Genomic DNA, 14,654 nt, shown 5'->3' with positions numbered 1-14,654 from the left:
GCTTCTGACTACTCAGACCTTCTTTCTGCCTTTCTCTGGGTTCTTGCATAGCTCCGGGGTGGGGAGCAGGGATGGGGGCTTATCATACAAGTGACCTAGACTTCCGAGGGCTTCTGATCCTAAAGGTGCAGCCCTGTGCATGGGCCTAGTGTGAAACTTGTGACGTGACCTAGTTTTGCAAACTGCTCTTCTTGCCTCCAGCTCCTTTACCTGTCAAGCCCTCTGAACCTCCTCCACGCACCAGGCCTATCTGGAGAGGTGCTCTGGAGCACACGGTGGGGAAGACGGTGTCGTTGTGCCCCTGTAGCTCACCGGCTCGTGGGAGGTCAGAAGATAGATGGGCCCTGCACTGGCCTTCTGAAAGCCAGGGGGGAGCAGTGGTGGGACACCTTCTTGAGGCGGGTGGTAGCAGCCAAGAGGGAGGGCATTTTGATTGGGCATTGAAGGGTGCATAGGAGTTTGCAGGAGAGTCACAGCATTATCTGGTCACTGAAAAGGAAGTGTAGAGCAACACTGAGTGTTTTGTCCTGACAGCTCTTCCTGGAGACTGTCTGCAACTGTGTAAATTTGTGGAGAAACACCCCACGGCTAGCTGGGAAAATCGATAAGGGCTTGACCTCCTTTGTTATGTGCTTCCCGCCCAGGGAGATGGAGAAGCGAGTTCTGCAAAGGCCCGAGTTCTGCGTTCTGCAAAGGCCCGGGAGCATTAAACTCCGCGTCAGATGTATGCATTTTTTCTAAGTAGATAAATAATGACCTTATGCAAGTTTCCTTTGGCTCCATATGTGTGGCGGGGTGGGGGGTGGGGGTTTGCTCTGAGGGTCCAGGAAATCGGTACCTGTTTTCTCTTATTTGGCGAGAGGAGCCCCTGGCTGAGGTGCCGCGCAGTCTCGGAGAGTGCGTTCTCTTCCCCAGGAACGTTAGTCACAAACCAGTAATTTACCTCAGCAACTGCACGGAGTGGGATGATGTTGGCCTTTCGGCAAAACATGCTTGTTTATAACTGGCGAGAGAAGCAGCCTGAAGACGTTCTGCGTGACGCCCAACTGCACGGTCACAGCGGAGGGCCTGCGCTGCTCTGCACTTAACGGGGGACAGAGGAGGAGGAAGGGATGCGGGGCTGGGGTGCGGGAGGTGCAGAGACAGACAGCGAGAGAGCAGGAGGAGGGAGAGGGAGGTTGGGCCCTGCCCTGAGTCCACCCCCACCTGGCCTTTCTCTGCCCTCGGGAAGCACCCTTTGGGGTCAGGCCCCCTGGCTTGGGATTCTCAGAGCCCCTGCCTCACATCTGGGAAGGCACAGCGTCTCCCAGGTGCAGGGCTGGGCTCTCCCCCTCCCTGAGGAGCCGGGTCGCCCTCCACCGCCCTCCCTCCTGCGTGGGCCTCCCCCGGCCAGATGGAGGCACCAGCTCCAACGTTCCGGGCTTCCTCGGGCTTGGGAAATCTGCTTTCCACTCCCCCGCAGGGGCAGTGACAACACGCGTGCGTGGAGATCCCCCCCCCAACCCCGGCCATCTGCGTCACGGAGCGTCCATCCTGCCCCAAATGCTGTGAAAGGAGCTGGGGAGGAGACCATGCCTCGTGCCTGTCCTTGACATGGGCCCAGGTCTGTGTTCCCCAGCCCTCGAGGGGCTCAGTCCTGACGTCGCTGCTCAGTCCTGTCACATGCTCGCTCCGCGCCAGGCCCTTTCCTCTCCTTACTTGTTTATTCCTTCCTTCATTTGCTCTTCTGATTCCAGCAGTGACCTTCCGAGGCAGGTCTTACTGTCTTTGTTTCATTATACATAAATTGACGCCCAGCAAGGTTAGGTAACTTTCCTAAAGACACACAGCGCCTAAGTTCATCGTGGGATACCCCTTCTAGCTTGGGAGGACCTGGTGGGGGGGCTTGAATTAGGCCTCAAAGGATAGCCGAGAAGTTTGAGGCAGGGAGGGGCAGGCCAGGACAGCGGGGGGCAGCGGCAGCACTGCTCTGTGCCAGGTGCCCGATGTGGCAGCACGCACACAGTCCCCTTCATCCTGCAGGCAGCCGGAAAGGCGAAGTGGCTGGGCCGAGCTGTAAAGGTAGGACCGGGACGCAGCTCCGTCTGGTGCCATAGTCGGTCTGTGCCCTCTATCCACACCACCCTGGGGCATGGGCATCAGGAAAGGGCACCCGGGGTTGGTGGTACAAAGTGAGCGGTGGGTATATGGTAAAACCCTCACCTTTGTTCAGGGCTCTCCCATGGGGTCCTGGGCCCCGTGGCCCCGGCTTTCCCCCAGGTCTCAGCCGCCCACCTCCCCTAGGTCCAGCTCCTGCCCTGCCCTGCCCCTGTGTGGGCCTCTCCCTGCGCACTCCTCCGGCCTGACCACGTTCGGGGGTCTTGCACCGGCCCTGCTTCCATCCCACAAACCCTCACATAACCTTCTTTGCAAAGCTGTTTATAAGAGTGATCTCTCGACTCTTGGGTGAGCACCTGCTCTGGTGTTCCCAGGCCGTCTGTTCAGGGACCTGCGTCCAGAGGACCAGGGAGGGGGCCAGAGGCGGTGTGCTGGGAGCACAGGAGTCCGGGGGGTTGGGGGGTGGAGGAGGAGACGAGGGAGAGCTTTTGGCAGGTGAGGGCCAGGGCATGGAATTTATGACTCCTGGTCTCGCCCAGGCTCCTCCTCGGACGTGCATTTTCCTTATTACGTGGCAGCGCTAGCTTGTCTTACTTCTTCCTTGGGGGCGTGAGCTGTGCCAGGAGGCTGAGTCTCGCACCTTCTGCGGGGCTGCCGTGGCCAGGAAGCTGCCACAGGTGCAGCGGACGCCCGCGGGTGGATGCGGGAAGGAGGCTCCGCGCTGCGCGGTTCTGCCCTGATCGGTTTCACACCGTCGCTCGCGATGTGTTTCCTCCAAGGAGTGTGCTAGGAAGAGCGCAGGTGCCTCTTGCCTCTTTATTGGATCACTCTAGATGGGGACCCGCCTCCGAACCAGCAGGTTCTTTTAAACATCGTGACCTTCCCTCCCCGAGAGGTGTCTGCAGGACAGTGATATTTCCTCCTGTCATTTGCCCGCCTGCAGTGGAGAGAAGAAAACCAAGAAACGGTGTTTTTCTCCTCCACACAGTCCCCTCCTGTCTTCCTGTAGGAAACGGTGCCCTCGTCTTTAGGCAGAGAAAGCGTGGTGTTGCGTTTGCCGGGAGCGAGACGGTGGAAGGTGGCGGAGGGGGGCATGGCTACGCCTCCCCAGGTCTGCACCCCCGAGAGCTTCTGCCCCTCGGGGGGAAACATGGCTGTGATTTGGGGCCATAGCCCCTGCCCGTTCTCTTCCCCTGAGCCTGCTTCCTTCCACGTTTCAAACGCGGCTTTGCTGTGTGCAGCTCGGACGAGCACAGCCTTTCTCTGGGGCCCCGGGGATTTGCTGTAAGAAAGAAGAGGGTTTGGCTCCAGTTTCTGGCTACATGTGTCCCTGATCGCAATGCCTCTGGTCCCACTTTATAAATGAGGGACAGATGTGATGTCTGGGTGTCGGGATTGCTGGGTTGAGCACCCCCCCTTTTTTAAAGATATTATCCATTTATCTGTCAGAGAGAGAGGCAGGCAGAGGGAGAAGCAGGCTCCCCGCTGAGCAAGGAGCCTGATGTGGGACTCGATCCCAGGACCCTGATATCATGACCTGAGCTGAAGGCAGATGCCCAACTGACTGAGCCACCCAGGCGTCCCGAGCCCCATTTTTTTAAGTAGAAAGTATGAAGAGAAAAGCAGGGGTGAAGCGCGGCCATAACCATCTAGAGAGCCTTTGGAAATACGGTCTCTGGAAACGCCAGGTGACCCGGATGACGACCGGTCAGCAGCAGGGATGCAGACTGGCCAGCGAGGGACTCCAGGCAGCCCTCAGGATGGAAGCACGGTGTTGCAGAGCCGTGGCTGAGAAACTGAAACCAGGAGGCTTGGTTGCTGTCTCTCCTTTCCGCCATCCTGATGGCCTGCGTGGCAGCAGCAAGTCCTCGAGTGGGCACGGGGGACTTTTCTGCTCTCTGCTTCTTGGGGAGCCACCAAGCCATGGGGCCTTGTCTCTCTGGCCCTCTGCCCAGGTAGATAGAGCCTCTCCCCTATAGCCCTGCGGCCGTGGAAGGAAGGTTCTAGACCATGAGCCCCGACCCCCACCTTCCAGGCCCTTTTGGGTGGCTGGGGCCTCACCCTCCAACCCCAGAGAAACCACAGCCCTTGATTCCCGGCCTCCCGTGATCCTGACCCTGACCCTCACGCCGCTGCCCGGTGGGTGGATGGTCAGGCCAGCTCCTCTCCACTCTGAGTAAGGTGCCCCCTTTCCTGGAGGCCAGTACCCCCAGTAGTGGTGGGCAGTTTTAGCTCCATATTTACTGATGCATTAATGGACACTTTTCAGAGAAGGCTGGGTTAACTCTGCCGTCTTCACCAGGCCCGGGAGCCCCTAAACTTGCCTCTTACCCACTTCCTTATCACCTGTGAGTTTGCCTCCTGGGCCGATCAGTGCCTCCTTTAATTTCTCCCTCTGTCCGTTCATCCGTCACCTGACAGTCCACAGATCTCGTGCTACGGGGTGTGGGATACTGGCAAGGGCCCCCAGTCTTGAGAGAGCGGTCATACCCCTGAAAGGCACATTGATGGAGGAGGCATGGGGCTGGGGGAGAGGCCCTGACTCCCTGCGGTGGGTTGGAGGGTATGGAGGGCGTGTCCCTGGAAGGGGCTGCAGGGAGCTGCTGCCCTAGGAGCCCCTGGGGTGAGGGTGCCAAACAGGGAGGGCATTCGGGCTTAGGAAGCCTCCCCCAGGAGACTGAGTTCCCCAGACACCCAGCACGTGTGAGCCGGACCCGTGAGCCAAGGGCTTTGGCTGTCCCATTACACGAGAGACTTTCACATAGTTACTGAGTGCTCAGCTATGAACAACGGACAGTGGAGACCAAAACCCAAAATACAACAATCCTTTCACTAGACTTCCATTGGAAAACAAATCCTATGTGAGGGGAGACCAGCCGTCTTCGCAGTGTGAGAGAGGAGGCCTGTGCACATTCCAGAAGAATTCTTGGGGTTGTTGCCCTCGTCTCTCCATCCGTTGTCCCTCTCCTGCCTTCTCCCTCTCCTCTTCCTCCTTCCTCCCTTCTCTCTCTCTCTCTCTCTCCTCTTGAACTTACTTTTTTTTTTGTTAATATTTTTCTTTATTTATTCAACAGACAGAGATCACAAGTAGGCAGAGAGAGGGGGACGCAGGCTCCCTGCTAAGCAGAGAGCCCGATGCGGGGCTCGATCCCAGGACCCTGAGATCATGACCTGAGCCGAAGGCAGAGGCTTCACCCACTGAGCCACCCAGGCGCCCCATCCTTTTGAACTTTCTTTTTTTTTTAAAGATTTTATTTATTTATTTGACAGAGAGAGGCAGGCAGAGAGAGAGAGAGGAGGAAGCAGGCTCCCTGCCGAGCAGAGAGCCCGATGCGGGACTCAATCCCAGGACCCTGAGATCATGACCTGAGCCGAAGGCAGCGGCCCAATCCACTGAGCCACCCAGGCGCCCCCTTTTGAACTTTCTTAATTGCATTTTCATCTCTTGTCCCTCAGCCTCCCTCAGTAGAGATGTCAGGGCTCCTGGCATGTGCCCCGCGTTTGCGGAGCTCTGACGACACATGGGAGCGAGGTGGCTGGATGGGGGCCCCGCTCTCAGAGAGCTCCCCGTCCAGCCTGTTGGTCGGGGGGCCCTATTTCTAGAACACTACCTGAGGATGGGTGAGCCCGCTGTGTAGGGTCACCCCAGGACACTGTCATGGCTCTCTGAAATTTGAATCAGTTACCCTACTTGGCTTCAAATTATCAGAAGACAGAATCTCTAACCAAAGTCCTTGATCAGTCCTGGCTCCCTGGACGTTTGTCGTGCCTCCTCGTCGGTGCTGTGAAACCATCGTGTTTGGGAACCTGAGATGAATGATTTGCCGGTTATTTTAAACTGATTCCCTAAGCTGTGCACACAGTGCTTACCGTTGTGTTTAAAGCTCTCCATTTTGCAGCGATTACTTTGGTACATTGGCAGGTTAGAGTCTCTCTTATGGTGATGATGTCTTTTCATAATGACATTGGTAACATTTCTGTAGCCCTGGAAAGCTTGCCAATTGCCTTCCTATACTTTAGGTAATTTGAGTCTCATGGTATCAGCTGGAGTTACCCTCTCAACCATAACAGGGACACAGAAGCTCAGAGAGGGTAAGGAAGGTTCTCAGGGTCACACAGCTAGCGAGTGCTGGAGAAGGGGCCTAGGGCTGCTTCCACTTGACTCTGCCCCACTGAATCTGAGTTGCTCAACCAATGAGTCTTTATTGAGCACCTACTGTATGCTAGCATTATGGAGGTGAGCAGGTACACATGCGGGATTGGTGGGAGCAGGCGGTGCTCGAGTGGCGGTGGAGACAGAGAGGGTGGCAGCTGTGGGCTGGGACCCAGGCAGGTGGGAGGAGCCCTTGGCTGGTGTGTGGCGGGCAGGTTGGCCGTCAAGTGAGGAAGCGAGGCATCCTAGGGTGGGTGGCATGTCAGCAGGCCGAGCTCCGGATGGCTCTGGGTCCTGCTTCCCAGAGAGGTCAAGCTGGAGTTCTCAGGGGTTTGCGGAGGGGCATTCCGGGGCGTGTGAGGGATGGAGCATCCAGCAGTGGGGAGAACGGGAGGACTGTTTCTGCTTGTTTGTTTCCTTCTTTAGATGATCTTTGTTCCTTCAGGAAAGAGAGGTGGGCCGTGGGGATGGAGGGCGGCCGAGGCCTTCACCGTGACCTGATGTAACGTTCTGCCCGTTGGCAGCCCGACGAGGGACACAGCAGCCCCGGGCGCTTAATCTGCAGAACCGGATCCCGTGTCTGCGGTGGCGGGAGAGGAGGGAGGCAGTCCTGGAGGCTGTGCGGATGGCACGGAGGGCCTCTCACGGGCAAAGCTGCAGCCCCTCGTGGTCCTGTGCCAGAGAGAAGTGCCCAGCACCGGGACTGGTTTCAGTGGTGGCTTTTGCACCTGCATTAGAAAAGATGCGGTTGTATTATTCTGGAACAGAGACTCCCAGGCTCAGAGGGGGAAAGTGGATTTCCCGGAGTGACACCGCCTCCGTCTCTATCTATCCCAACCTGTGTCTAACTTTATTTTTTTTTTCTGAAGTTGACTGGAAGATGAGAAGACTTTTTAATTTTTTATAAAGGCAGTGCCTAGCAGAGCCATGGAGAAACAGATTTCTCCTAAAGCTGGTCTTCTGAGGTCACTGCGACACCGTGGCAGGGAGCATTTCTGACTCTGGAGAATTCCGCGGTGTGAAGCAAGCCATGCGCCCTCGCAGGGTGGGGGGCTGGAGGTTTGTGCCCCGGCAGCCCCGTTCCTGTTCCCCTGAGCCTTGGATGGTGCTGGAGAGACACGTGGGACTTTTTTTGGCTGTTTGTAGAAACTGCTAGAAGGGACCTTTTAGGATGTGCTGGCACGTCGTCAGGTGTCTGAGCTCTCCTTATGGCATTCCACTTCAGTGACAGGTGTGGGGCGTCTTTATGTTTCTGGATGGTGTGGCCCGCCCTCCGTCGGACCCACCAGGCAGCTGGCGGGCTGGTGTGGAGACTCCTGGGTTCCTCCCAGTCCTACTGATCAGGATCTCCAGGGCCGGACGAGGCAGCTGCGTGTTAAGTGGGCCCCAAGGTCACCCCTGGTGTGAACTCCTCGGCCTGGAGCCCGGATCTGGAGCCAGCGTCCGTGGGCTGCCTGACCTCTGGGGAGCTGCTTGCCATCCCCAAGCCTTGGGTTTCTGGTCTGAAAGGTGGATCTGCCACACCTACCATTTTAGGTCTGGTCACCTAATGTGGAGAAAGTGTTCCGTGCCCAGCGAGCAGTGGCCTTTACTGGGTTTGGCAAGCAGTTTGGGGAGGGCAGGTAGGATTTAGGGCGTGGAGTGGGGTGGAGGCCCCTGGGCTGGGGGACGTCCCTGCTGCTGGGAAGCTGCCTGGCCGGGTTTGACAGGGGCCTTCTGGAGGAGCGGGGGCCTCTGGGAGTGGGGAAGAGGCCGCAGTTTGGGAAGAGCCTACAGTGATACTGGGTAATGGTGTCCTTTTTGCCTTTGCTGCAGGGCTCAGGCTCCGGGGGTACCCAGAGGGAGGATCCTGCTTGGGGTAGCCCTGCTTGCTGCTTTTCAACCCGGGCTCCCCTCCCGTGGCGGTTTTCCCCAAGAGATGAGGAGGGCCCAGCGAGCCGGACACAGCCATGGGGGACCTGCTCAGCTAGCGGGTGTGGCTGTGGATGCAGGGAGAAGGGGCCGGGACCTGGACAGGGGTTTCCAGGGAGCCAGAAGCCTAGGAGGATGTGTGTGCAAGGGGCGGGGGCAGGGGACCCTGGGGCGACAGAGCCCATAAGTCCCACGGGAGGCACCCTCCCGGCTGTCCACGGATTATCAGAAGGAAATGTTCCCTTTCCTGTTGGCTGGTTTTCGAGAAACTTCCCTTCCCTTCCTTGACTTCTTGCCAAGGAGTGTCCTCCTGCCTGGAACGTTCTGAACTCTCTCCTCTCGCTGCTGTCCCTCCAGCAGGTGCAGCTCCCCCTTAAAGGAGGGGCTGTTTGAAGGAGACGGTCCGCTTCTCCTCCCTCATGAGTTCCCACTGCTTGTCCTTTCATAGCTGCGGCCTGGGCCCGTGATGAGGTCACCCTGGTGTCACTGGGTGGGTGTGTCCTGTCCCCTCTGACCACTGGCCTGGAAATACCACGAGTCCTGGGGAGCTGGATACAAGGGACCTGTGGCCCCTTTGCCTGCACGTGTGCAGACCCAGCCCCCAGAGGCAGTCGTGGGCAGGACTGTCCCGGTGCCCCGGAACTTGGTCATCGACATGGTTTATAGGGGAGGAAACAGATGTCTTGGAGCTAGAACTCAGGTTCCCTGTCCCTGCTGTTGCGCCTCTCCTGTGATGTTCTAGAACAGTGGGCTCCTGGCTGTCTCTGCGGGCGACCCCACCTTCTGTGCACCTGCCCCAGGCCCGTGCGTGTGTGCATGTGTGTGTGCGCGCGCGCGTCTGGGGTGGGGGGGCTGTTTGCCACCGACTGAGCCCTGACTCTGGGGATGTGCTTGGAAATCAGTGCACCGTCCAGCCCCGAGGTGCACGGGTGGGGCTTCTGCCCAGAGTCTATGCAGGAGGCGGGGAGCTGATGTCGGTCTGGGGAGGGACAGGCAGGTCTTCCTCAGAGATGACCATTTTGGGGGCTTGCAGCTGGGAGCCATTGCTTCTCTTCCCACCTGATCTGGATGGTTCATCTGCCTGGCCCCATAGTCTTCACCTCCCTCCCCAGCTGCAGAGAGTGTCGTAAGGACAGCTGACAGACACCAGGCTTTACAGGTCACCCCATCGTCCCTCAGGCTCCCACTCATCCAAGTGGCCTCTGGTACTCGCCTCCCAGAAGGGCTCCCAGAAGGCAGAGTATGAGAGTCCTGAGCTGCTGGTCTGGACCAGCCCCAGGTCTTCTGGTTTCTGGAATAGCATCCTTCCTGTAGAAGGACCTCCTTGGCTGGACGTGCGTCCCCCACCCTGTGTCCCCAGAGGCCCTCCCCCTGAGCTCAAGCAGACTGAATGTGGACCGGGGAGCGATGCTTTGTGTACCCGAGGAGCTCTCTGCTCGGCTCCCACAAATAGCACAGTCTCCCTGTTCGCTTTCAGGGCTGGTTTCCCGAGAGCACTTCCTGGTCCAGGACCGGGGGAAGCACCATGCTGACCTCGTGGCTTTGGCACGTCCTGGTGTGCTCTTCCCCAGCCCGCCCGCAGTCCCATTCTGTCACCTCAGGGCTTGGGTGTCAACTTCTGGAAGCTTCCAATGCCTGCCTTGCCTGCCATGGGCTCCCCCATGGGCTGCTGTCCTGATTTCCACCCCCTGATGTGGACACCACCGTGAGGATCTCGGCTCCCAGCAGTGGCACAGGGAGAACTCAGCACCCCGAGACTGCACTGCCGTTTGGCTGTCAGATGGACGATGTTGGGGGAGGCCCAGGGCCCCCAAGTGTATCTCATACAGTGCCCTTGTTTTCGGGGCTGCACCAGTCTGGGACTTTCCTGTGGGGGCAGCCAGTGGCAGGGAAGACACCGGCTCCCCCCGTGTGTGAGGAGGGGTGTTCGGCCCAGCAAGGGGTGCCGGGAGCCACACGGAGGGTGCCGACCCCGCCCGTGCTGAGAGGCCCCCGCGTTGCCATGGGGAGTCCACAGGAGAGGAGTCTGTCTAGAAACTTCTGGTTACTCCTCTAGTTTATAGTCAACTGCCAAGGACTTAAGGAGAAGCTGGTCCCTGCATGTGCGGCACGTGTTGTGTGAGATACTTAATCTAGGCAGGGCGGGCGGAGACAGATGCGGTTCTCAGGGGGTACTTTGTTGTCATGATTTGAGCAAAAATTTTAATATCTCTCTTAATGAAAATTCATAAACTTCAGAAAGAAACCAGTAAAGCAGAAGAGTAGTTTTGCAAGTTCTGATGTCCATTTTCAGCTTCCCAGCATAAATGTGTCAAAATGCCAGCAGACGCCCTCTCCTGTTCCGCAGCCCCCACCTGAAGCTCCTGGTGGATCCGTGCTGGGTGGGGGTGTGGACGGGGCGCCGGGGCAGCCCTCTGCCCCTCATGAGCTGGTGCCATGTGGGATCCCTGTGCCTCATCTGGTCCTTGCCCTCTCTGCTGTGGGACTGTGTGTGTACATGTGTTCATGTGGGCATCTCTGTGCACAGGTGTGTGTGCGTGCACACATGTGTGTCTCTGTTGCCAGCGGGCATGTATGCATGTTGGTGTACATGCTCGTGTGCACGCTCATGCGTGTCCAAGTGCCAGCATGCATGTCAGCACGTGTGCTCATGTGTGGGATGTACACCTGTGTCTGCATGTCCACACACATGTCTGTATGCTCCTGTGGGGCATGCGTGTATGTGTGTGCATGTGAGTTCATGTGTCTTCATGCCACACGTGTGTGCCACTGTATGTATGTGCCTGTGTACTTGGGGGCATGCACTTATGTGCACATGCTTGTGTGTGCATATGTGCTCATATGCCTGTCTCTCACGCATGCCGGTGTGTACATATGTGCCCATGCACGTGGGGTGTGTATGTGTGCATGTGTCTGTGTCACACGCGTGTGTTTGCCCATGTATGCAAGGGCATGCAGACATGTGTGTGTATGTGCACTTGTGCCTGTATCTCCAACAGGCATGTCAGTGTGCATATGTGTATGTCCCTGTATATGGGGGCGCACATCTATGTGTGTGCATGTAAATGAGTGGGCATGTGTGTTTGTGCACACATCCATGCCAGTGTGTGCATGTGCATGCATGACCAATGTGTATCCACATTTATTGGACCAGAGCTCCCAAGGGCGGGTCCCCTCCTATCAGCTGGTCAGTGGAGCTTTGGGGACAGCTGTGGTGTGGCTGGAGAGCTCCCTGACTCCCCTGGATGTGCTGAGCCCCCTTTCCTTGTGCTCAGTGTGGGTCCTCAGTGTCTCTCCAGCGGCACACCTCCTGCGGCATCGTGAGCACTTCTTTGCAGCTTTGTCACCTCCCGGGGACCACTGTTCCTTAGGGCCTGCTGGCTCTGGCTTCCTCGGGAGCCGGCCTCCCATGCAGCTCCGGGCACCAGGGCTCAAGGTCGGCGCGTGTGTTTGGGCTTGAACGGTGGTGTGTTTACTGGGCTGCTCTGCCACCCGCACCAGCAACTCCAAATGACATTTCAGGAATTGAATTACATTTCAGTACTTGCAGAATCCAGGAATAGATCATTTGATTGTATCTGTTGGAAGTCATTGCCACAACCGGCTTCATTTTCTTAGCCAACATCTATCCTGAGTCGGGAGACATGGCAGAGGGATGCTGTCATGACCGGATTTTCCCAAAAGCACGTCCCCCGAGCTGGCGGTGGCCCATGCTTTCCCCCAGACTGGGGGACGGCTGGCACTGGACACCGCCACCGCCTGATCAGTGCACTTGGTGCCTGATCCAGTGGCAGAATCTGCCCAAAGCACGGCCAGCCCAGTCCCGCCGAAGATGCCCCTTTGGGGTGGCCGCAGTGAGGGAGCTCTCCCCGGCTCTGTGGGGCCGGAGGGAGGGAGTGTTTCTTCTGCCCAGGAAAGTCATGGAATGCCTGTGCCGGATCGCCATGCCCCATCTGGCCTTTTAGGGGTATGTTTCCTCGGGGGCTCACTTTGCTCTTCTCTCAAGCCCCTGGGAAATTTTCTTGGGGTTTTCCCAGGCTCACGGTATCTCAGATGCCCTTCCCGGCCCTGGTGGGCACCTGCCTTCCTGCTGTCCAGGTGCTGGGTGGTTGCAGGACCAGGAGGCTGGGGGCCGGGTGAGGGCAGCCACTTACCCTGTGCTCACATTTGGGTTTTCTGTGGAGCCGGGCCCCGGGCCGGGTTGTGAGTCTGGAGCTGCCTGCTGCTACAGAGAGGTGGGATCAGTCAGCAGGAAGCGGGTTTCAACCCCAGTGCACCTCCTACCCCTGCTACTTCTGGAGAGCAGGGAGCTTTCCTAACGAACTCCCGAGGGGAGAGCCTTCCAGAAAGCCAGTTGGCAGCCCTCTCTTGCTGCTCCTGCCCCCTTCCCAAGCCCCAGAGTGGTTGTTCTCTCCACCCCACCTTTGCTGTTGACTTGAGGGAGTCAGCCTGGCCTGTCTTGCTTTGGGGTGATGTATGCTTCAGGTCAAACTTGGAGAGATCCAGGCTGATGGCCTGGCCTCTGATTTTGTCTCCCACTATGGTTCCCACCTGGTGTTGGGCACAGGGCTGTGTGAGTACAAGTGGCCTCGCCCTAGGAAATGATAATCAGGTCTCTGACAAAAGTCAGAGAGTTCATAAAAACATGCTTTTGTGTGTGGTGATTTTAACAGGTGAATGCATGTGCCCGTGGATGGTTCTAGATGCATCTGCTCATGGATATTTCTAGATGCACGTGCCCGTGGATGGCTCTAGATGCACATGCCTGTGGATGGTTCTAGATGCATCTGCCCATAAATGGTTCTAGATGCACGTGCCCGTGGATGGTTCTAGATGCGCGTGCCCGTGGGTGGCTCTTGATGCGCGTGCCCATGGGTGGCTCTTGATGCGCGTGCCCGTGGGGGTGGTTCTAGATGCATGTGCCCGTGGGTGGTTCTGGTTGCGTGTACCTGTTCATGGTTCTCGATGCGCATGCCTGTGGGCCTCCTGGTCACTTTATATTTCAGCTCTACCTGACAGGCATCAATAAGCACCGCCTGGTGTGGGAGCAAGTTCCAGAACTGCAGGCCCTTACCCTGCCCTGGGGCGGGTGGGGGTGGGTGGCCCACAGCAGGTGGGGGATGGAGATAGGGCCCTGGTGTGGCGGGAACCCTCAGAGGGGTCCCTCAGGCCTTGTTGGAGGAGGTGGTGGCTAAGCAAGCCAATTTTGTCTCTTGGAAACTGTTCCCTATTAATCAAATAATAACGAATGTGCTGTGTTTGGATCCACCAGGGAAAGCGCCGTGAGCTAAAAGGCAATGTAAGCTCAGGCAGGCCAGATTTACTTGGACTTCGAGAAGTTCGGCTTACGGTTTTAGAAAAGGAAAAGGCTCAGGCCTCATAAGCGCCCCCCCCCCCCGCCCCGTGTGTCCTTGAAACCTTTCCCTTCTTGAAATGTGCTTCTTAACATTCTGGAAAAAACAACTTTCTCCTTCTATATATGGACCTTATCTGGACGCGCAGACGCATACCTGGTCCTCTTATCTTCCGCAAACGTTGGGGTTGGGCCCTGGGGAGGTGGTGGGAGGGGTGGTAGGTACACAGATACTGGACTTGGCGTTGTGCTCAGCCAGGTAGGGCGAAACACTGGTGTGGGGGCCCCTGCTGGAGATTGCTAGGAGCCCTTTGCGGCTTGCCTTCATGAATTCCTCCTTTCCCTTGGAGGTGACGACGAACCTGGTGCCCGGCAGTGCTGCAGCCCGGTGGGGCATGTGGCAAAGGAGAGAGGGGCAGCATGTGTGCATGTTCCTGTGTGTCCACAGGGACATGCATGGAATTGGGGGTGGGGTGGGGGTTGGGATTTCGACCTGGTGGGTGTCCGGCCTGTTCCGCGCATTCGTGTGCACCTGTGGACGCTCTAGGGCCTCGTGCATAACTGGACCGTCTCCGTGAGGAGCGGTTAGTTCAGTGCTGACAGGAAGAGGCTCCAAGGAGTGTCAGACGTGCTGGCCTCGGGGTGGGTTGTTGTGTCTGACCCCAGGCATGGTCCCCCATGGAGGGCAGAGGGGTGACAGTGAGCGAGCCCTCGGACAGGCTGTCCTGGGATGCTTGGACATGGGGGTTGGGCTCCAGATACGAGGCGACCACTGGCACTGGCCCCTTGCAGACCACGGGAGCCTGCCCAGGGTGGTGACCCACAAAGACACCACCTCGGCGAGAGAGGAAGGGTGCTTTCCTCTGTTAAGTGACACCCTGCTCCTGGGTCAGGACGGGCCTGCAGGTGGCGACCCTGTCAAGGAAGGGTCAGGTTCTAATCCTGACCCCCAACAAGCTTCTGCCCTCCCTCTCTGTGGTCCTCAGTCTCCCCATCTGTATGGCGAAGGGCTTATCTGAGGCTGTTAGTGAATTGGACATGTTATGGGGTGCAGGCCCGACCCACAGCCTTCAGCCCCAGGGTCCCCAGCAGGGAGAGAGGACCTTGGAGGGACCACATTTTCTTCCCATGGCCCGTGGA

General features: G+C 57.9%; 1 protein-coding gene across 4 annotated transcripts in view; it reads left to right on the top strand.

Annotated features, from left to right (window-relative positions):
- HPCAL1 (hippocalcin like 1) overlaps positions 1 to 14,654 on the top strand; it is a 110,249-nt gene that overhangs the window by 44,972 nt on the left and 50,623 nt on the right. The gene's annotated exons all lie outside the window — the stretch shown is intronic.

This window comes from Mustela putorius, unplaced genomic scaffold (assembly GCF_011764305.1).
Source record: "Mustela putorius furo isolate JIRA1106 unplaced genomic scaffold, ASM1176430v1.1 tig00000813_pilon_pilon_pilon, whole genome shotgun sequence".
In the NCBI taxonomy this organism is placed as follows: domain Eukaryota; kingdom Metazoa; phylum Chordata; class Mammalia; order Carnivora; family Mustelidae; genus Mustela; species Mustela putorius.
Note: the sequence above shows the minus strand (reverse complement) of the source record. Positions and strands in the feature narration are given on the sequence as shown.